The 22,171-nt window shown below is 44.9% G+C and overlaps 1 protein-coding gene across 1 annotated transcript in view; it reads right to left on the minus strand.

Moving 5' to 3' along the window:
- The window catches only part of LOC117369440 (sialic acid-binding Ig-like lectin 13), a 56,302-nt gene extending 50,782 nt beyond the window's left edge, over window positions 1-5,520 (minus strand). The window contains exon 1 of the mRNA XM_033964031.1: window positions 5,385-5,520. The gene's annotated coding sequence lies outside the window, so the exon portion shown is untranslated. The remainder of the gene's footprint in view (window positions 1-5,384) is intronic.
- Window positions 5,521-22,171: the final 16,651 nt, after the last annotated feature.

Below are 22,171 nucleotides of genomic sequence, written 5' to 3' on the forward strand. Positions count from 1 at the left end.
AAAACTGAAGAGGAGTTATGTTGAGAGTTACCAAGCTATCAGGTGCAGAGACTGCAGATTGGGATGAAGTAGAGATCCTTTACTCTGTGTAAGCAGAGATGGAAAAACTGCTAGATGGTATGGCTCCCTGCTGCTGAGTTGAAGTAGAAGGAAGTACCAAGGTTGTCTCAGCCACCGAGGAGCTATCAGAATCATGGTGGCATGATAGTTCTTCAACTTGACAAGAGTTTTGATAATGAGAGGAAATGGAGGGAATGCATACAGGAAGAGATTTGTCCATTCCAGTAGAAAAGCATCTGCCTTGAAACGATGAGGAGAATATATCCTGGAGCAGAACTGAGGCAGTTTGTGGTTGTGGGGAGATGCAAAGAGATCTATCTGAGGAGTCCCCCACTGAGAAAAAATGTGATGAAGAGGCGAGGAATTGAGTGTCCATTCATAAGGTTGCAGAAGATGACTCAATATGTCTGCCAAACAGTTTTTCGCCCCTTGGATGTAAACAGCTTTCAGGAAGGTGTTGTGGATTGCCCACTCCCAAACCTTCAGAGCTTCTTGACAAAGGGAGAGAGATCCCGTTCCTCCCTGCTTGTTGACATGGCGACTTGGTTGTCTGTTTGGATGAGGACTACCTGGTCATGAAGAAGATGTTGAAAAGCTTTGAGAGCATTGAAGATCACTCTGAGTTCCAACAGATTGATATGACACTGACGATTCGTGCTGGACCAGTGGCCTTGAGTACGGAGACCATCAAGGTGAGCCCCCCAAGCGTAGGTCAAATAATCTGTCATGAGGACCTTCTGATGAGGTGGCATCTGAAACAGTAATCCTCTGGAGAGTTTGGAAGAGAGCATCCACTAGCGGAGAGACTGTCTCAATGAAGGAGTGACTGTAATGTGTCGAGATAGTGGATCGCAAGCCTGCGTCCACTGAGATGCCAGGGTCCACTGAGGAATTCAGAGGTGAAGTCTGGCTAAAGGAGTCATGTGTACTGTGGAGGCCATGTGACCTAGTAGTACCATCATGTGTCTTGCTGAGAGTGAAGAGCAGGAAGACACTTTGTGACAGAGCTGAAGAAGAGCATCCAGATGTTAAGGAAGGAATGCTCTGAGTTGGAAAGTGTCCAGAACAGCTCTGATGAACTGTAGATTCTGAGAGGGCTGAAGTTGGGATTTGGGAAAGTTGATTTCAAATCCCAAGCTTTGTAGAAGCCATATAGTCCATTGGGTCTCTACAATAACCCCCTGAGATGTTGAATCTTTAATGAGACAGTAGTATAGGTAGGGAAACACCTGAAGACCATGGTTCCTTAGAGCTGCTGCTACCATTAAGAGGCACTTGGTGAACACTCTGGGAGATGATGCCAGGCCAACGGGTAGCACTCTGTATTGAAAATGCAGATTCCCCACCCGAAATTTGAGGTACAATCGGAGGCCTCCTTGAAATCTAGAGTACATAACCAATCATTCTGATCTAGAAGGGGATAAAGGGATGCCAGAGACAACATACAAAATTTTTCTTTGACTACAAATTTTTTGAGAGTCCTGAGATCCAGAATGGGTCACAGATCACCTGTCTTCTTCGGAACTAGGAGGTAATGGGAACAAAACATCATACTCTGCTGTTCCAATGGAACTTCCTCGATGGCACGGAGATGAAGCAGAGCTCAAGCTTCCTGAAGAAGAAGAGCAGTTTAGGATGGATTGAAAGGATACTCTCTTGGAGGAAGCTCTGGTAGAATCTGAGAGAAATGAAGAGAGTATCCTTCCCTGATTATTGTCAACACCCAGAGGTCAGATGTAATGGTCTCCCATCGATGGTAAAAATGATAGAGATGACCTCCTATGGGGGGAAGGGAGGACAGAGGCAGAACGATGGAGGATATGCTCTGTGTGAGACAGTCAAAAAGGCTGAGCAGCCTTAGGTGCAGCAGAGGGCTGAGGTTTCTGTTGCTTCTGTTGCTGTTTTTTCTTGGTGGGTGCTCGAGTAAAAGGAGCTGCCCTTGGAGGATAATGCCTCTGGAAAGTTGGAAGAGGTCAAGAAGGCTTTGAAGGAGCTGGCTTAAGCTTTGGTATGACAATTGAAACAAAACATTTTTCATGCTCAGACAACTTCTTGGTGGCGGCCTCTATGGATTCATCAAAGAGGTCATTGCCCTCAAAAGGAATATTAGCCAGACAATCCTGAAGATTAGGGTCCATATCAATGGGGCGAAGCCAGGCGGCGCATCGCTACTGAGAAAGCAGTGACCCTGGAAGAAAGTTCAAAAGCTGACTGGAGAAGATGTAGTCGGAGTTGCGCCAAGGTAACACCGAGCTCCAGAAACTCCACATGTCTATGGTCATCCAAGTTCTTCATAAAACTTGGAAGATGGTCAATCAAAAACTTCAAATAAATTGTGAAGATGAAATTGTAATTTAGGACTCTAGGCCATCATGGAATTCTGGTAAAGGTGACGGCCAAATTTGTCCATGGTCTTTCCCTCTCTTCCAGGAGGTACTGTGGCATAGACTCTGGAAAGATGGGTCTTCTTTAATGAGATTCCACAAGAAGGGATTGGTGAGATAACTGTGAATTCTCAAATCCCATGCAATGTAGTATTCTATACCTTGATTCCAATTTACCTGGAACAGCAGGTATAGCATGAGTCTCTAGATTGTAAGTTTGAGACAAAAGTCTATTAAGAGGAAGCTTGAGTGACTCCGCAGGAGGCTAAGGCAGATGCATTTCCTCTAAATACTCCTTAGAATATTTAGAACCAGCATCCAATTTAATTTCCAGGTCGTCAGCCATTTGACGAAGAAAGGAGGAAAAAGATAACTGATCTGCCAGAGCCTAGCCTCAAGAAGGACTTGATGATCTTGAGGCACCTTGAGTGGAGAAGGAAGGTGAAGCCACTGTAGAGTACTGGTAACCCAAAGAATACACAGACTTGGAGGAGGCATTGGAATCAGCTGAGTCCTCGGGGTCTGGAAGTGGAGACCTCGATCGAGGGGTTGGAGGCCTCGAAGAGCTGGAAGGTCTGGATTGAGGCCTGGACGAGGAAGGCTTTTCTGTGGAAGAAGACCTGCGCCTTAATGATCTTCCAATATATATAAGAGAAGAAAAGAATCTAGACAAATTTAAGAGTAAGCTCAAAAGTTTCCTTTTTAATGATGCTTTTAGCGATTAACGATCTTTTACTATCATATTTTTAGTAATTTTCCCTCCCCTATGTTATTACCTTTTTTTTTTTTTTTTTTAATATGCATTGTAACCATTAATGAACTTCCCTTTTGTTTCTTAACAATGTCCAATAATCTATGTTTATTTTAACATTGTGATTTGTGTTTGTAACAGTATTTATTTATATAATATTTTACCTATGTTTTATAACTACGTGTTTTATTTTGTACATCGCCTTGAATTTTGATATGGCGATTAATCAAACTATTTAATAAACTTGGAAACTTGGATAAACTTGGATTAATTGATGCCTTGATGAGGGCCTCGATCTATGATGAGAGTACTGCCTGGAAGTAGGTCTCGGTTGAGATCAAGGAGTTTGCCCTATGCCTGGAAACGGGCAGTGCCACTGGTGAATGAATAGGGCTAGAAGCTGTAAATTGAAACCCCATAGACTCAGTGGTTTGGATCGAGAAATCTCGAAGCACTCCAAAAGATTTGGCTCCTTGTATGGAGTGTGAGGATTCCTGTGGAGACACTCACAAAGACTCGACTCCTTGCATAGAGTGTGAAGATTCCAATCAAGACACTTGTAAAGACTCGACTCCTTGCATAGAGTGTGTAGATTCCAGACCAGACACTCGCAAAGACTCAACTCCTTGCATAGAGTCTGTAGACTCAGCTTGAGGCACAGGCAGAGACTCGACATCGCGGGAGACTGCTGATTGCCCAGGTTGGACTGCAGGAAACAGAGTCGAGGGAGGAATGTATTTGGTCAGTAACTGAACAAATTTCTGCTCTAACATGGTCTGAAGAGAAGCCTGCAATTGTGGATCCGAATCTGAAACTGGACCACTTGCTGAGGCTATAGACTCCGAGGTGGAAGTAGAAGCATGCTTTGGCTTGGACTGATGCTTGGATAACTTGAGGACCACCGTAGGAACCTTCTACCTAGGTATCTGACCTGAGGGAAGCTCAAGGGAAGATAAAGCAGATGTACACGAGGCCAAAGATGATCCAAACGAAGAAGGTCTTATGAGACTCAAGGTCAGAGTCGTGGAATCAGGAGGACCCCGGCTGAAGTCTGGACCGAGTCAGGACTCGAGGTCGAAGGTGTAGCTGAAGAGTCCATCCTGAACAGCTTTTCCACTTGAACTTAACGGCGTTTAAGGGCTCGAGGTAGAAGAGTAGCACAACGCAGGCACGACTTCAAACTATGGTCAGGTCCAAGACACCAGTAGTGTGGGTCCATGATGAAAATTGCACGCTGGCACTGGCTATACTTCTTGAAGCCCGTTACTGGCTGGGACATAGAAGGGAAGATAGCCGCTGTGAAGTCGAAGCCTGCAGGCTGTGGGCGAGCGACCTGTCCCGCCAGTCAGTCGATGAAGAAAAAATAAAAGTCTTTTTTAAAAAAAAACAGAAAATAAAGAAATGAACACAGTGATTCACAAAATAACTAACATAAACCGCGGAGAAGAGAAGGCACGAAGCAACAAAGTTTCACGAAGAGCGTCAAAGACAGACTTCTCGGCACCGCAGAAAACTGAGAACTGAGGAGACTCGCCCTGTGCTGGGCGGGAAGGCACTCACGCATGCGCGGTGCGGCAGATTCGAAACTTCTACGTTTCTCCAAGCAAGTCTGCTTGCGAGGCTGTCCGCATCCGGGCTCCGTGGTTGATGTCACGCACATGTGAAAATAGGCTGCCTGCTTGTCCTGGGATAATAAGCATTATCTCTTCCTCTCTAAGAGATCCCACATGCCTATCCCAGGCTTTCTTGAATTCAGACACAGTCTCTGTCTCTACCACCTCTTCCAGGAGACTGGTCCACACATCTATCACCTTTCAGTAAAAAAGTATTTTCATAGATTACTCCTGAGTCTATCACCTCTTAACTTCATCCTATGCCCTCTCATTGCAGAGCTTCCTTTCAAATGAAAGATTTGATTCATGCGCATTTACATCACATAGGTATTTAAACGTCTCTCTCATATCTCCCCTCTCCCGCCTTTCCTCCAAAGTATATAGATTGAGATCTTTAGTCTGTCCCCACATGCCTTATGATAAGACCACACACCATTTTAGTAGCCTTCCTCTGGACAGACTCCATCCGTTTTATATCTTTTTGAAGGTACAGCCTCCAGAATTGTACACAATATTCTAAATGAGGTCTCACCAAAGTCTTATACAGGGGTATCAATCAAAAGATCAGGTTCTTACCTTTGCTAATCTTCTTTCTTATAATCTTCTCTTTATTCCTGGACAAGTGGGTTTATGCATCCTTTGCGGCCAGGCAATGTAGGAAGCCTCAAATGACTGAAGTCTTAACTCCTCCCTCTGCTAGCATATCTTGGAGCATGTCCCTTGGACACCAGTCAGTCAGTCTTAAAGCAGCCAGGAACATCTACAGAAGAAAACAAAATGAGAGAGAGAGAGGGAAATGGTGAACTCCCCGCCAAACAAATCAATTCTGCTCATGTTAACAAATGCAAAACAGCAACAATGAAAACTAGAAGACAGGTTATGAAACATTAGGAACCTGAATGACAAAACAGTGCTATAAGAAGACACAGCCTGAACTGTTAGAAGGGAGTGCTAAACCAGGGATCCCCTCAAATTTATTGCTGAATCCAGTCAGATGGCACTCATATAAAGGCTTGTCTGAAACTTAAATACAGCTTACCAGTACTTCAAGGCAGGCGATCAGTGAATCAGGCATACATAGGGCAGGTTCCCAGAATAAAGGGAGAATTTGCAAGAAAGAAGATTAGCAAAGGTAAGAACCTAATCTTTCGTTCTTGTACAATCCCCCTTTATTCCGTGGCAAGTGGGACATATCAGAGCAGTCCCAAAAATATCAGGGTGGGAATGATGAGCTCACTGCCAACACCGATGCATCAAAAGCAGAATCCTGCTTGGCCACCACATCAAGCCTATAAAACGTAGCAGCCCTGCAAATCTCATCTGTAGATACCGCTGAAGACGTGGCCCATGAGGAAGAAACCCCTCTAGTAGAAAGCCTGCACACCAAGGGGGGACTTCTTTCCTACTGCTATATAAGCTATAGAAATGATCTGGTAGCCTTAAAGGCAGGCTTACCCATGTGGTCAGAACCCACCATGATAAACAGGTGGTCCGAGACAAACTCTCCAAATACCACAGCAAAGCTTGTGCACATCCAGGGACTATAGCACTCGGTCCTGGGCCTTTGAATCAGATGGAACAAATGCCGGAAGTCAAACTTCCTGATGCACAGGGAACACAGAAACCACTTTCAGAAGGAAGGAAAGGACAGTACACAAGGCCACCATTGTGTCCATAATACGTAAGAAAGAACACCGACAAGAAGGAGCTTGAAGCTCCGAAACTCTCCGAGCTGATATGATATTTATTTATTTATTCAATTTTCTATACAATTCTCCTAAGGGAGCGCAGAACAGTTTACATGAATTTATTCAGGTACACAAGCATTTTTCCCACAAGGAATACTGTCTTGATAGTGAGGTCCATCAAGGACGCCTGCTCCAGAGGCTCATAAGGCAGGCAAGCCAGGGAGCAGAGAACCAGATTCAGATTCCATGCCAGACAAGGGGCACAAGAAGGCCTCAGACGAACATCGTCGCGTAGAAAACGGACCACATCCAAAACAACTGCTAAAGTTCCCTTCAGGGCAATAGGGCCCAGGCGGGATAGACTTGCAATATTGTAGGAATGTCCCACAATAAACACACACATGCAATCTTAGAGTCAGGAGGAGACGCTCCAAATGAATGGTCTCTCCCTCTTTTTATTGAGAATCATATCTCCATTAATTACTTAGTTAATGCTCTACAAGGTTATGATGTCATAATGCATTTACAGTGAGGATTAAACCATTGTTTATCTATATCATGTGTCTTAAGGCTACTATCTCACGTGACATATGAATACATAATAACAGTTACAATAAAGTGAATCCCAATGTGTACATTTCTGATATGTCTCAAATCTTACTATGGCATGTAACAGTCCAAAGGTTATAATGCATGTTTCTTAAGCTCTCTTGATTAGCCTTGCTCAGGCAAAGTCTGATTGTTGCCCATATAAGGGATGCTTAAACAAGATAAGAGAAAAAGGGTAAATGTATGGTCAGGTTAATATATGACCTAAAACTAATCACCCAGCAGTATATAAAAATATAATGAAAAACAGACCTAAATACTGCAAATACCTAGCAGTGCACGGTAGTGTTAATAGCCCAGAAGATTGAAAGGACTATGGCCTCAGAATCGGAGCCTACGCATTGCCATAACAGTCACAGACTGGGAGTAATCTGCGCAGTGTAATCGCTCCTGCTCCAATCATCGGCCCACACACCTGCAATTTTTTTAAAGATTTTTTTCAAAAGCATTTAAATGAAATTACCACCACTATGGGGTTATATAAAGATAAGTGCAAGCCAGGATATAAAAAAGACCAAAAAAAGCAACTTAGCTTTATAATTGATTGTACAGAGAACAGTCACTAGTGTTCATATGCCGACGCGGCCAGCGTTTCGCGGAACTTTACTGATTTAAGTCGTCCGCTGCGTCAGGGCCACCAGGACATTCAAAGAATCAAGGCTTCACTGTAAAAATGAAAACAAAATCAAAACAGCCAAAATCAAAAAAACATACTAAACAAAAGATTGAAAAAAGTAATAACAGTACTCACATTACTGCACTTGGTCACGAGATTTCAAAGCAAGTTAAGATGGCAGTCAGCTACGTTATATAGCCATTACATAACCAAACGTCATGACGTAACAGCCAACTAGACACACTGTAACCCTTAGTAGAAATGTTGCCACTCCATTGATCTATTCAATCCACCAGGGTACAGCGTGTCCAGCCTGTTTATCCATCTTTGCTCCCTTTGTGCCAGATACCTCCTAAAGTCCCCCCCTCTACTATTTGGCTGAACCACTTCCAGAATTAAGGCTTTCAAAGATCCAAACTCATGAGATTTTTCAAGACAGTGTTTAGCTAATGGAGCCCCAGTTATTTTATTCTTAATATTGCTCTTGTGTTCAGTGAGTCTTATAGCGAATTTGCGAGAGGTCTGGCCCACATATATTAAATCACAAGGGCATTGCAAGATATAGACCACACCGCAAGATTTACAGTCAGAGTTATGCCTTAGAGAGTACATTTTTTTGTCTCTCGGATTACAGAAACAATTGGTACAAACCATAAGACTGCACATCTGACATGCACCACATGCTTTATGGCCTATCCAAACTTGATCAACTCCAGGGCTATTACTGGGAAGTACAGAGGGGCATAGAATCTCTTTTAAATTCCTGGTTCTACGGAAGGCTATCCTTAAATTATAAGCCTTAAAAATACCTGAGGTCTGCATGATCGCCCAGTGTTTTTTGAGCGAACGGACCAACCGATGACAATGGCTGGAATATGTTACAACACAAGTCATGCAGCGATCACCCGATCGCAATCCGGGATTGCCATGGGGATTATGATGGCCCCTGCTGTTGCAAATTTGTTAATGGACAAGTTTGAATGTGACTGGGTGTATGCTTGTGAATATTTTCAGTATGTGGCTTTCTGGACTAGATATATAGATGATATCTTTTTAATCTGGAATGGCAGTCCGGAAGATTTGGAAAAGTTTTTTCTGTATCTGGACGCCTGTCACCCTACTGTGCGTTTTACCCATACATGCAGTATTAACCAGATTTCTTTTCTTGATGTACTCATTGAAATGAGGGAGGGAGCTTTCTATACGTCTGTATTTACAAAACCCACTGACTGTAATTCCACCTTGCACTATTCAAGTGCTCATTCTAGCTCATTGAAAAAAAGTCTCCCATATTCCCAGTTTCTACGGATTCGAAGGATATGTTCCTCTAAAGGAGTCTTTAAAAAACAAGCTGAGACTCTTAAACAGCGGTTTCTAGCCAGGGGGTATCCTGCAAGAGTTGTCTCTGCAGCTTATAAAAGAGCTTTATACTGCAATAGAGAGAGCCTTTTTGCCTTTAAAAATTCCGATTCTCAGGGATCGGGTGATCGCTGCATGACTTGTGTTGTAACATATTCCAGCCATTGTCATCGGTTGGTCCGTTCGCTCAAAAAACACTGGGCGATCATGCAGACCTCAGGTATTTTTAAGGCTTATAATTTAAGGATAGCCTTCCGTAGAACCAGGAATTTAAAAGAGATTCTATGCCCCTCTGTACTTCCCAGTAATAGCCCTGGAGTTGATCAAGTTTGGATAGGCCATAAAGCATGTGGTGCATGTCAGATGTGCAGTCTTATGGTTTGTACCAATTGTTTCTGTAATCCGAGAGACAAAAAAATGTACTCTCTAAGGCACATGTGTCAAAGTCAGTCCTCGAGGGCCGCAATCCAGTCGGGTTTTCAGGATTTCTCCAATGAATCTGCATGAGATCTATTTGCATGCACTGCTTTCAATGCATATTCATTGGGGAAATCCAGAAAACCCGACTGGATTCCGGCCCTCGAGGAGGGACTTTGACACCCCTGCTCTAAGGCATAACTCTGACTGTAAATCTTGCGGTGTGGTCTATATCTTGCAATGCCCTTGTGATTTAATATATGTGGGCCAGACCTCTCGCAAATTCGCTATAAGACTCACTGAACACAAGAGCAATATTAAGAATAAAATAACTGGGGCTCCATTAGCTAAACACTGTCTTGAAAAATCTCATGAGTTTGGATCTTTGAAAGCCTTAATTCTGGAAGTGGTTCAGCCAAATAGTAGAGGGGGGGACTTTAGGAGGTATCTGGCACAAAGGGAGCAAAGATGGATAAACAGGCTGGACACGCTGTACCCTGGTGGATTGAATAGATCAATGGAGTGGCAACATTTCTACTAAGGGTTACAGTGTGTCTAGTTGGCTGTTACGTCATGACGTTTGGTTACGTAATGGCTATAAAACGTAGCTGACTGCCATCTTAACTTGCTTTGAAATCTCGTGACCAAGTGCAGTAATGTGAGTACTGTTATTACTTTTTTCAATCTTTTGTTTAGTATGTTTTTTTGATTTTGGCTGTTTTGATTTTGTTTTCATTTTTACAGTGAAGCCTTGATTCTTTGAATGTCCTGGTGGCCCTGACGCAGCGGACGACTTAAATCAGTAAAGTTCCGCGAAACACTGGCCGCGTCGGCATATGAACACTAGTGACTGTTCTTCTCTGTACAATCAATTATAAAGCTAAGTTGCTTTTTTTGGTCTTTTTTATATCCTGGCTTGCACTTATCTTTATATAACCCCATAGTGGTGGTAATTTCATTTAAATGCTTTTGAAAAAAATCTTTAAAAAAATTGCAGGTGTGTGGGCCGATGATTGGAGCAGGAGCGATTACACTGCGCAGATTACTCCCAGTCTGTGACTGTTATGGCAATGCGTAGGCTCCGATTCTGAGGCCATAGTCCTTTCAATCTTCTGGGCTATTAACACTACCGTGCACTGCTAGGTATTTGCAGTATTTAGGTCTGTTTTTCATTTTATCAGGTTAATATATGGCCAGAGTCAGGAATGCCTCAGCCTTCTGCTCAAGGTGAAACCCTTGAATGTATACGTGGCAGGAGGGAGAGGGAGAGGAAATGAGAAACAGGGCCTCAGAACTAAACCCAGGCCTAGATCCACACACAGGCCCAGATCCGCACACAGGGCCTAGGTCGGTGTGCCGACCTGGCCTGCGCTCAGAACCACCTGCGTGCGGACCCCGCCAGTGTTCTTATGCCCTGGATCAGAACTTATCAGATCTCCATCCCTACACAATATGAACCCATAGGGAAGCCACTGAAAGGCCCTCTCGTAGGCTATCCTGCAGAACTCCAGCACCCGAGGAACCAAAGGAGAAAAAGGGATCCTCCTGATGGCTGGTGCACAATGCCTGGTAGCATCATAAAGCTTTCACATATGCCACCACTGCAGACTTCCATTTGCTGTGAAACAATGCAGCTGTCACTGCAGTAGAATAGCCCCAGACCAACAAGGCCGCATGCTCAAGAGCCATGTCGTAAGACCAAAGCAGAGTAGGTCCTGCAGATCGATTGGCCCCTGTGTGAGTAGACAAGGGAGACAGGGCAACCTTAGCCCCCCCGGCTCTGCCAGAGTCACAGCAGGTCAGCATTTCACAGCCACCTCTGCCAATCGGGAGCCACCAAGATAACGGCCCCCCACCCCCCATGCTCTTCTATGTGATGCAACAGAGGCCCTAACATGGGCCATGGAGGGAAGGCATAAAGAAGACCCTCCTGTGGCCAGGATTGCACCAGAGCACCAGGCCACTGCTGCCAGCCTCTCAATGACCATAGGACCGATTGGCCTTCTTGTTTGCTGCGATCACCATGCGGGCAAACACTGTTGCCCCCATCGGTGCACTATGCACTCAAACACCCCGGGAGAGAGCCACTCTGCAGGTTCCAGTGTCTGGTGACTGTGAAAGTCTGCCTGAACAGGAAACTGAAGCTGAGGACAAGGAAGATAGCCTTTTCAGAGATCCTGCCAGTACCGAGGGCAGATGCGAGGAGGCAGATCGAGCTGCAAGCAACAAACGGATGGCTGAGGCGATGGTGTAATGAGGAGGGTTTCCTCTTTGTACGGAACTGGTCAACCTTCCTGGGGAAAAACAAGCTCTACAGGAGAGACGGACTGCACTTGAGCATGGCTGGGACGAGGATGCTGGCACGCAACATCCAGACCTGCATAGACATGACTTTAGTGTCAAAACAATTTTTATTTGCATTGAAAAAGCGCCATACACAATGATAAAGCTGAAACCAAAACAATCCTCCCAAACCCCCAACCCCCCCCCCCAACAGCCCCCCCCCCTCAACAACAATCCACAAAGAACAAAAAGAAAGAAGAAGGGCCCGTAGGACAATCACAACCAACAACTAGAAAAGTGCCCGGGAATTTGGACTCTGATAATCCCCGGGCCACATGCACTGCAAGGCCCCCCCCCATAGGCTCCTAGAGCCTAAAATAACCCCGTCCCAACCCCCCGGTTCCTCCCCCCCACTAACATCCACTTCCAGTAGAGGAGACATAAAATAAAAAATAAAATAAAATAATAAATATACCACCCAACCTCAACAACAAACCCAAAGAGCTAAGAACAGCGCAACTCATTCAAGAGCAGACTGCGCCCCCTGGGATGGAGGAGCTGAAGATAGGAATCCCAGAGCCTCAAATATCTCTGCCCCCCCCTTCCTAGAACCCTTTGCATCTCTGGCTTCCCAACAGGCCAATTGATGCACATCACCCCTCCAAAACCAAAACCCTGGATGCTCAGGAGAAATCCAAAATTTCAAAATACCCTTCCGAGCCACCAAGGCTAGCTTCCGGCATAACAATTTACGCAATCCACCCATCGACCCATACGCCCCAGCCAAATCCAACACCAGCTGATCCGGCGTGCCCTCCAATGCTAACCCCAGCCCGGTACGCATAAACTGTAAAATCTCCCGCCAATAGGATTGTATGACCGTGCACCCCCAGAACATATGGCCAAAGGTCCCGTCTCCCAACCCACATTTAATACACAACGGAGACCCAGCACCCCCACAATAATAATACTGCTGAGGCGTAAGATAAGCCCTAAAAACCACCCTGATAGTGGCATTCCTGCAGGGGCGCACTACGGGTCAGGGCGGGAACCCCCCCGGGTCAGGGCGGGAACCCCCCCTATTTGCGCAACAATATCCCACTCCTGTAAAGGCAGTTGCAAGTCCTTTTCCCAGCCTCTACGATAAACACTCACATCCTTACATACTTCCACCTTCCCCAAACCCTTATAAAGCATCGACACCGACAAATCCTCCTCATTATCAAATTAGACATGACTTTAAACTGATAACAAGGGGAAAGCCGATAGTCGATCTGACCTCGACACATCGGACCACAGTATCGAGCAAGGATACTGAACCAGGAAATGGCGATAGTGGACTAGAGACTGAATGGACACTTTTTGGTCATAAATCCAAAGATGCATTACAGGGACCCTAGAGGAAATTAGAGCTAAAGAGCAAGAATAGGAGGAAACAGCCGGAACCAGAGGGCTACCCAAGAACAAAGAAGCGGGCAGAGGACGGGATATCCACACCACAGGAGGAGGGTGAACAAAATGAGGCTCGGGGACTGGCAGCCCGTGAGGAGATCGGCAGGAGCATCAATTCACGAGGAGATCCAAAAGAAAAGGTAACAAACTGGGACTTAAATTGCCTATACACAAATGCTAGGAGCCTAAGGACTAAAATGGGGGAGCTAGAAGTTACAGCCAGAAATAAGGACCTAGACATAATAGGAATCACAGAGACATGGTGGTCCGAGGACAACAAATGGGATGTGGCCCTGCCAGGGTACAAACTCTACAGGAGGGACAGGGCACACAAGAAGGGGGGAGGAATAGCACTGTATATAAAGGACTCCATTCCTTCATCCAGAACAGAAACAACAGTAAGGGTGGACAGTCTGGAGTCACTATGGGTTAAGCTGACAGGAGGGGAAGGAGCTGACATCAAATTGTGACTGTACTATCGCCCACCAGGACAGCCAGAAGCAAACGACCTGGACCTGGAGGCCGAACTGAGGCAGGTGTGCAAAAGTGGAAGGGTGGTGGTTATGGGGGATTTCAACTACCTGGGAATGGACTGGAACATTGGACACTCAAATTGCATGAGAGAAACTAAATTCCTAGAGGCGATAAGGGACTGTTTCATGGAGCAGCTGGTCATGGAACTAACGTGAGGGGATGCCACTCTGGACCTAATCCTCAATGGGCTAGAGGGACCCGCAAAGGAAGTGGTGGTACTAGCACCATTAGGGAACAGCGATCACAACATGATCCAGTACAAATTAAACATAGGAACATCAAAGGTGAAAAGAACCACAACGACAGTACTCAACTTCAGAAAAGGAAACTACGAGGACATGAGGAAAATGGTGAGAAAAAAGCTCAGCAACAGTCAGGGAAGATGAAGACCGTAGAGGAAGCCTGGACACTGCTTAAAGGCACAGTGCTCGAGGCACAAGACCTGTACGTCCCAAGGTTTAGGAAAGGGTGCAAAAAAATCGAGCTAGAAACCCAGCGTGGATAACAAATGCAGTTAAAAAGGTGATAAGCGACAAGAAATCATCCTTCAGAAATGGAAAAAGGAACCAACAAAGGAAAACCAGAAAGAGCACAAAAGACACCAGAAAGAATGCCATCGAGAGGTCAGGAAAGCGAAGAGAGAATATGAGGAAAGACTGGCAGGAGAGGCAAGAAACTTCAAACCCTTCTTCAGGTATGTGAAAGGGAAACAACCAGCCAGAGAGGAAGTGGGACCACTGGACGACGAAGACAGGAAAGGAGTGATAAAGGAGGAAAAAGAGATAGCTGACAGGTTAAACAAATTCTTCTCGTCAGTCTTCACCAGATAGGACACATCCAATATCCCAGAACCCGAGGAGAATATAAATGGAGACCACGATGAAAGGCTAGTACAACTAGAGGTAAGAAAAGAGGATGTCCTCAGACAGATAGACAGACTGAAGAGCGACAAATCACCGGGTCTGGACGGCATCCACCCAAGGGTACTAAAAGAACTGAGAAACGCAATAGCAGAAACACTTCGCCAAATATGTAACCTCTCCTTAAAAACTGGGGAGATCTCAGAGGACTGGAAAATAGCAAATGTCACGCCCATCTTTAAGAAGGGATCAAGGGGTGACCCGAGAAACTACAGGCCTGTGAGCTTGACCTCGGTTCTAGGAAAGATGATGGAAGCACTGGTTAAGGACACAATCTGCGATCACATAGAAAACAATGGACAACTGAAGGCGAGCCAGCATGGCTTCTGCAAGGGAAGGTCGTGCCTCACAAACTTGCTGTACTTCTTTGAGGGAATAAACAGTCAGATGGATAAGGAGGAATCCATAGACATCATTTACCTTGACTTCCAAAAAGCCTTCGACAAGGTACCTCACGAACGGCTACTTAAAAAGCTGTGGAACCACGGGGTGCAAGGGGATATCTACCGATGGATCAAACACTGGTTGTCAGGCAGGAAACAGAGGGTTGGAGTAAAGGGCCAATACTCAGACTGGCAATGGGTCACGAGCGGAGTTCCACAGGGGTCGGTGCTGGGACCTCTCCTGTTCAATATATTTATTAACGATCTGGAGACGGGGACAAATTGTGAGATTATCAAATTTGCTGATGACACCAAACTCTGCAGCAGGGTTAGAAGCACGGTGAAGACCTGTAAAGGGACCTGACAAGACTGGAAGAATGGGCAAAAAAGTGGCAAACGAGTTTTAACGTAGAGAAATGCAAGGTCATGCATGTAGGGAAAAAGAACCCGATGTTCAGCTACAAAATGGGGGGAATATTGCTAGGGGTGAGCAACCTTGAAAGGGACCTGGGGGTGATGGTGGACACAACATTGAAACCATCGGCACAGTGTGCGACAGCCTCAAAGAAAGCAAACAGAATGCTGGGCATCATCAAAAAGGGTATCACAACCAGGATGAAGGAAGTCATCATGCCGCTGTATCGCGCAATGGTGCACCCGCACCTGGAGTACTGTGTCCAATACTGGTCGCCGTACCTCAAGAAGGACATGGCGGTACTCGAGGGAGTTCAGAGAAGAGCGACTATACTGATAAGAGGTATGGAAAATTTTTCATACACTGACAGATTAAGAATGCTGGGGCTGTTCTCCCTGGAGAAGAGGAGACTTAGAGGGGACATGATAGGAACCTTCAAAATCCTAAAGGGCATAGAGAAAGTTAATAAGGACAGATTCTTCAAACTGTGGGAACCACAAGCACTAGGGGTCACTCGGAGAAATTGAAAGGGGACAGGTTTAGAACAAATGCTAGGAAGTTCTTTTTTACCCAGAGAGTGGTGGACACATGGAACGCGCTTCCGGAGGATGTGTTAGGCCAAAGCACTGTTACAGGGGTTCAAGGAAGGTTTGGATAGATTCCTGGAGGATAAGGGGATTGAGGGGTACAGATAGAATTAGAGATAGGTTATAGAAGTGGTCAGAAACCACTTCACAGGTCACAGACCTGATGGGCCGCCGCGGGAGCGGACCGCTGGGCGAGATGGACTTCTGGTCTGACCCAGTGGAGGCAACTTCTTATGTTCAATAGGGGAGCTATACAATGCTTGAACCATTTGTATAAAACCTGAGCCAATACCAAACCATTCCATCGCTTGATACATAAAGGTCCATTCAACACGATCAAAAGCCTTTTCTGCATCAAGTGATACAGAAAAAACTGGATCTTTTAAGGCTTTAGAGAAGTTCAACATATGCAATGCAAGCCTAGTGTTATTAGAAGAATGTCTTTGAGCAACGAATCCTGTTTGATGCATACCAATAATAAAAGGGAGAGCTTTAGCCAAACGTATAACCAAAATCTTAGCTAAAATTTTCCCATCAACATTAATTAAAGAAATAGGCCTGTAATTTGATACCAGTGTGGGATCTTTATTTGACTTTGGCAAAACTATAGTTAATGATTCAGCCATGGTACCCATAATACAACCTTTAGTAAGTTGAGTCTGATATAAATTTAATAAATATGGTAACAGGGTAATTTGTAATGATTTATAAAACTCTACAGTAAAACCATCTCCACCTGGAGCGGATCCAACTCTAAGGGACTTCAATGCTGCTTGCAATTCATTTATTAATATTGGCTTTTCTAAACTTTCTTTTATATGCTCAGGAATTTTCGATCCCGTAATTGATTAAAAAAATTTCAAACCATCCCTCTCTTTATCTAAATAAGGCTCAGAAGAATATAGGTTTTTGTAAAAATTTAAAAATTGTTTTAAAATCAATCCACTTTGAGAATAAATATTCCCTTTCTCATCTTTAATCATCACTATTTTTTTGCTTTTAAATAATTTGCCAATAATCTTCCCGCCTTATTTGAATTTCCATAATACAATGCCTGTTGAGAAAATAAATCTTTTCTAATCAACTTAGAAGAAATCTCATTATATTTCCCTTTCGCTTTCATGAGGTCTTGTAATGTAGAATATTCCCACTTCTCAACTAATTTTGACTCTAATATCTTTATATCTTGTTCCAAACTATAAAATTGGTTTTTAATTTGTTTTTTAAGATATGCCGAAAAAGAAATAATTTGACCTCTCATGGTTGCCTTAAAAGTATCCCATAATGTTTCTATAGAGATATCCTTCGTATTATTAATTTGAAAATAATCATCCATTTTCACTTGCATTTCCTCAATAAAATTTGGTTCCACCAGCAATGTATTATCAAATCTCCATATAGGTCTACTATCCTCTTTATCAATTATCTTAATTTTAATCCACACTCCACCATGATCAGATAATATAATTGGATCTATGGAGGCTTGTGTTACTTGTTGAACTAATGAATTTGAAACCAATATATAATCAATTATCGAAAAAGATTTATGAACATGGGAACAAAATGAAAATTCCTGATCATTAAAATGAAATATTCGCCATATATCTTTCAAATCACAATTTAGTACCAAATTATCTAATCCTAAAGATTTCATACTCCTACTAGGATTTTTGTCCATAAAAGGATCTATGACAGCATTAAAATCCCAGCCACAACTAAATTGGAAACAGCCAGTGGTAACAATAATTTTTGTAGAGTTTTAAAAAATTCAATTTGGTTCGTATTAGGTGCGTATACATTGAACAATGCTATTGTAGTATTTCCCAGATTCATGTCTACATGTAACCACCTTCCCATGGAATCAGCTGAAATAAATTTGAAAGTAGCATTACATCTTTTATTTACCAATATTGCAACTCCTGCTTTCTTCCTTATAGCTGGGGCTTAAAAACAATGTTGTTTTTTTTTATAATGGCCTGCCTCTACATTCAGCTGTTTAAACGCCCAGACCACCACACTACATCTAAATTTATATCCTATAATCAACCTAAAAAAAGCCTAAGCCCCAATCGTCCAAAACAAGGGCTTTTAGGCAAAAGAGGAGCCAGTCCTTCGCCTAAAAGCTGGAGGGCAGAATCCACCCCCCCCCCACCCACACACACACAATGATTGGGGCAGGAGGAAGCCCAAGGCCTTTTGCCCCAGAGACCCCTGACCCCAGCCGACAGAGCCCAAGCCCTCCTATCTCCGTCGATTAAGATCGGGCCAGGAGAGAGCCCAAGCCCTCCTGGCCCTGGCAATCCTCGTTCTCCCCCCCCCCCCGCAGATTACTTTTGGGGCATGAAGGAACCCAAACCCTCCTGCCCCGCCGCCTTCCGATTATGTTTGGGCCAGGAGAGAGCCCAAGCTCTCCTGGCCTCTTGCCCACCACCCCCTACAAGATTGGGCAGGAGGGATCCCAACCCCTCCTGCCCAGGCGGACCCCTACCCCCCACCCCCCACTACAATACGGGCAGGAGGGATCCCAGGCCCTCCTGCTCTTGACACAAACCTCCCCCCCATTGACCGGCCTCCCCGAACCACTGATCAGCCCCCTCCGCCCATGTGCTTAAGGCCCCATCCACAGGAGGAGCCTAAGGCTCCCAGGCCTATTCTGGTTGGCCCAGGCACCTCAGGCCCCCCCTGTGGGTGGGGTTTCAGCCGCCTGGGCCAATCCGGCCCCATTCTGGAAATGGCTGGCCTGCCGGATGGGCGGGCTTGGCAACCGACCGTCCAGCCAATGTTAGAAAGGTACGGGGAAGGGGGTTGGGGGTTGTGGGGTCAGCGATGGGGGGTTGCGGGTTGACGGGGGGGCGATCGGGGGTTCAGGGGGGCTGGTCATTGGGGGGAGGTTTGTGTCGAGGGCAGGAGGGCCTGGGATCCCTCCTGCTGGTATTGTAGTGGGGGGTTGGGGGTAGGGGATCCGCCTGGGTAGGAGGGGTTGGGCTCCCTCCTGCCCGATCTTGTAGGGGGTGGGGGGAGAGAGGCCAGGAGGGCTTGGGCTCCCTCCTGGCCCAAACGTAATCGGCGGGGGGGACGAGTATCGCTAGGGCCAGGAGGGCCTGATCTTAATCGGCGGGGCAGGAGGGCTTGGGCTCCCTCCTGCCCCAATGTCATCGCGGGGGGGTGAAGGGTTGATCGCGGCAGGAGAGATGGCTCATCTCTCCTGCCAGCGATGGTGATGGCCCACCCCCCTCCAAACCAAGGCACTTCAGAGTGAGGATCGCCGGCAGGGGAGATGCCCTGCTGCGATGCTCACCCCAAAGTGCCACGGTTCGGAGGGGTGTAGGTGATCATCATTGCGACAGGAGAGATGAGCCGCTGAGCTGGGGCCGCTGAGCTGCAGTGATCAGCTCAGCGGCCCCTGTTCGGCACTTATACCTATTTTGACTTGGTCTAAGTCAAAACATATAAGTGCCGACTAGGCAACCTGTCAAATGTTTTGGTTATACCTGCTGCACGCCTAGGTGTAGGTCGGCTCACCTCCCACCCGCCTTTTCCCCTCCTCTAAAAATGCCTCTTTTCTCTCTGTCCGTTTAGAGGCAAGGGAAAGGCCTAAGCTGGTTTTAGATACGTCTAAAACCAGCTTTGATTATGGCTACTTAGACGATCAGGCTTTTTGAAACATATAAATGATTGACCATGGATATAAGGGATCACTGTATCATTACCAATATCATATTTGAGAGAGATCTAATCCTTATTTCATTATAAGTTCAAAAGTATATGTGTTCTACAGATATTCATCTTAGCAGATTGCAAGCATCAGTAATGTTTGATATTTGTTCTTTCTTCTTGGTGTAGATTCAGGTCATCATAAAATATTCCCAGCATATCTCAATAAAAAAGATTCAAGTTTAACTTCATCCCATATTTGATCTTTGCATTGTTGGACCTCCTAACAATCATAACAATAAATTATTCGGGACTGCAGTCTTCTCGAAACAGGATTTTAAGAAATATACATTTTATATTCACGAGGAATCAGCATAGTATGAGTATCACCATTCACTATATAATTTTCTCACTTGTTCATCGCCTTAATGTATCACACTGGTTGAACTGCTATTGTCTCTGCACCCAGAGTCTGCTTTGGATGTAAGTTTTAAACACTAGTGTCACAAAAAGGCAGTATACAAGTCCCTATTTCCTTCCCCTCTTGTAGGGGATTCTTATTATCATTGAATATTGAACTCAAAAAGACCTTAGTGGCAGGGGAGAAAGACAGAAGAGCACAAATCCAGGAAGACCTAAGACAACTGAACAGGAAGATGCAAAAGAGCAGACTGAATAGATGGATGGCATGGTTAACTAAGTGAACAGCATGAATTTTGCCAATCTGCACAAGTTTATGAAAAAATGTGTTATGCCGCCAAATCAAAACTTCTTAGCGGTTTTCAAAACATTAAAAGGGAATTGAAAACTCTGCAGCGCTTTATATTTTGTTGGATTTGCATCTATTGTCCACATTTGCTAGGTGCAGGACCTTACTGCTTAGTGCAGACTGTTAAGATGTTTTGCAGCATTGCAATGGACTTATGAAGCAAATCAGTAGTTGCTTTAATCATGTGTTACATTTCAAGAACACCGCAGCAACCACAACTGGACGCCAGGGGGCACTGTTGCCTGTAGCAGTCACTATACATCAGCTGCTTACTCTTTATTTTTAGTTTTAATGCTCAGATATTTTAAGCATCCTGTTTCCGTTCTGTTTCTTCCTACATGATCAAGCATGCGAGTGCATAGCCTTTCAGAGAGCACTAAGACAAGGAGATCAGATCATCGCATTGGTGGAGAAAAAGCACTGTTCCCCCACACCTCATATGCCTCTCCTCATCGTATATAAACCCTTCCGGTACTCACTGCTTCCTGCCTGCCTTCACAGCATCACTGGACTCCACCATTCTAGATCTGAACGGTTCCTCTATGCTACTACTGTTTCTCCTCCCCCACTCATCATCCACTTCTTATGACATCATGTAAATATTTCAATATTTTACTGTATTAGCTATATTACCTGCTCAAGTGTAGAATCTTTTCTGTTTTGAATAAGTATTCTCATAGTTCCATGACAATTTAAAATCAGTTTCAGCAACCATTTTAATATCATATAAAGCCAGTAATAAAAATATTAAAATAATTCTGTAATTATCAAAATTTGTCCAGATTATGACAAATCTAGCTCTCCTCCTAGCTTTGTCACAGGTCAAACAAGGAAGAGCAGTAAACCCCTATGCAGGAGAGCTGACCAGGTTAGCCCTGCCGACTATGAAAGCGCTGATTTCCCTTGTACTAACAGTGATGAGTCAGACACTGACTGCCAGGGAGAGTTTAGTCCAGTTGCAGATTACTCTCCCAAGCCTGCTATTAGATCTCAGAGAAACTCAAAAGCCAGGGAACTACATCTCCCAGAAGGCCAGAGAACTGGCAGGAAGTTGTCACATAAGCAGACACAGCTGCAGAGGGAGTTTTCTCCCTTCCCCCCTCTTCAGAGCAGGGAGGGGCGAATTGGAGCCTGTTAAAACAGGGCAGCTGAGACCCAGAGGGGGAGGAGCAAAGGGGGCTGCAAGGAGAGCCTCAGAGGCAGCAAGGCTTGCCTCTCCAGCTGAATGCTGAAGAGCTGGGAAGAGACTGTGAGATGGTGGACATTTCGGAGGTGTCTGATCCCACCATTGAGAGGCAGCTGGAAAGCTGGGAATCGATGGCCAAGTATTCCTAGTGAGAGATTGGAAGCAATGGACACAAGCTAAAAGGTTGGAAGTGTTTTGCTAATTTTTGATTCTTACCTATTTCATGAAAGTTTTGGGACTAAGTTTGCTGTGTGTTCAGAGATGCTTAAACTTCCCAGAGCTAGGCTCTGAAGAATGCTTTCACATAGTTTGTTGCCTTGTGTTATGCCCTTATGCCCAGGGGGTAAATGGACTCAGTATAATACGTGACCTCAGCATATTACTGACATGTTCAGCATATTACTTACTGACATGTTCAGAATATTAATGATATGTATCCTAAAGTCTGCTTACCTGAACTCCTGACCTCCAAAGAACAGTAAGACCAAATG

Source organism: Geotrypetes seraphini, chromosome 11 (assembly GCF_902459505.1).
Source record: "Geotrypetes seraphini chromosome 11, aGeoSer1.1, whole genome shotgun sequence".
Lineage (NCBI taxonomy): Eukaryota > Metazoa > Chordata > Amphibia > Gymnophiona > Dermophiidae > Geotrypetes > Geotrypetes seraphini.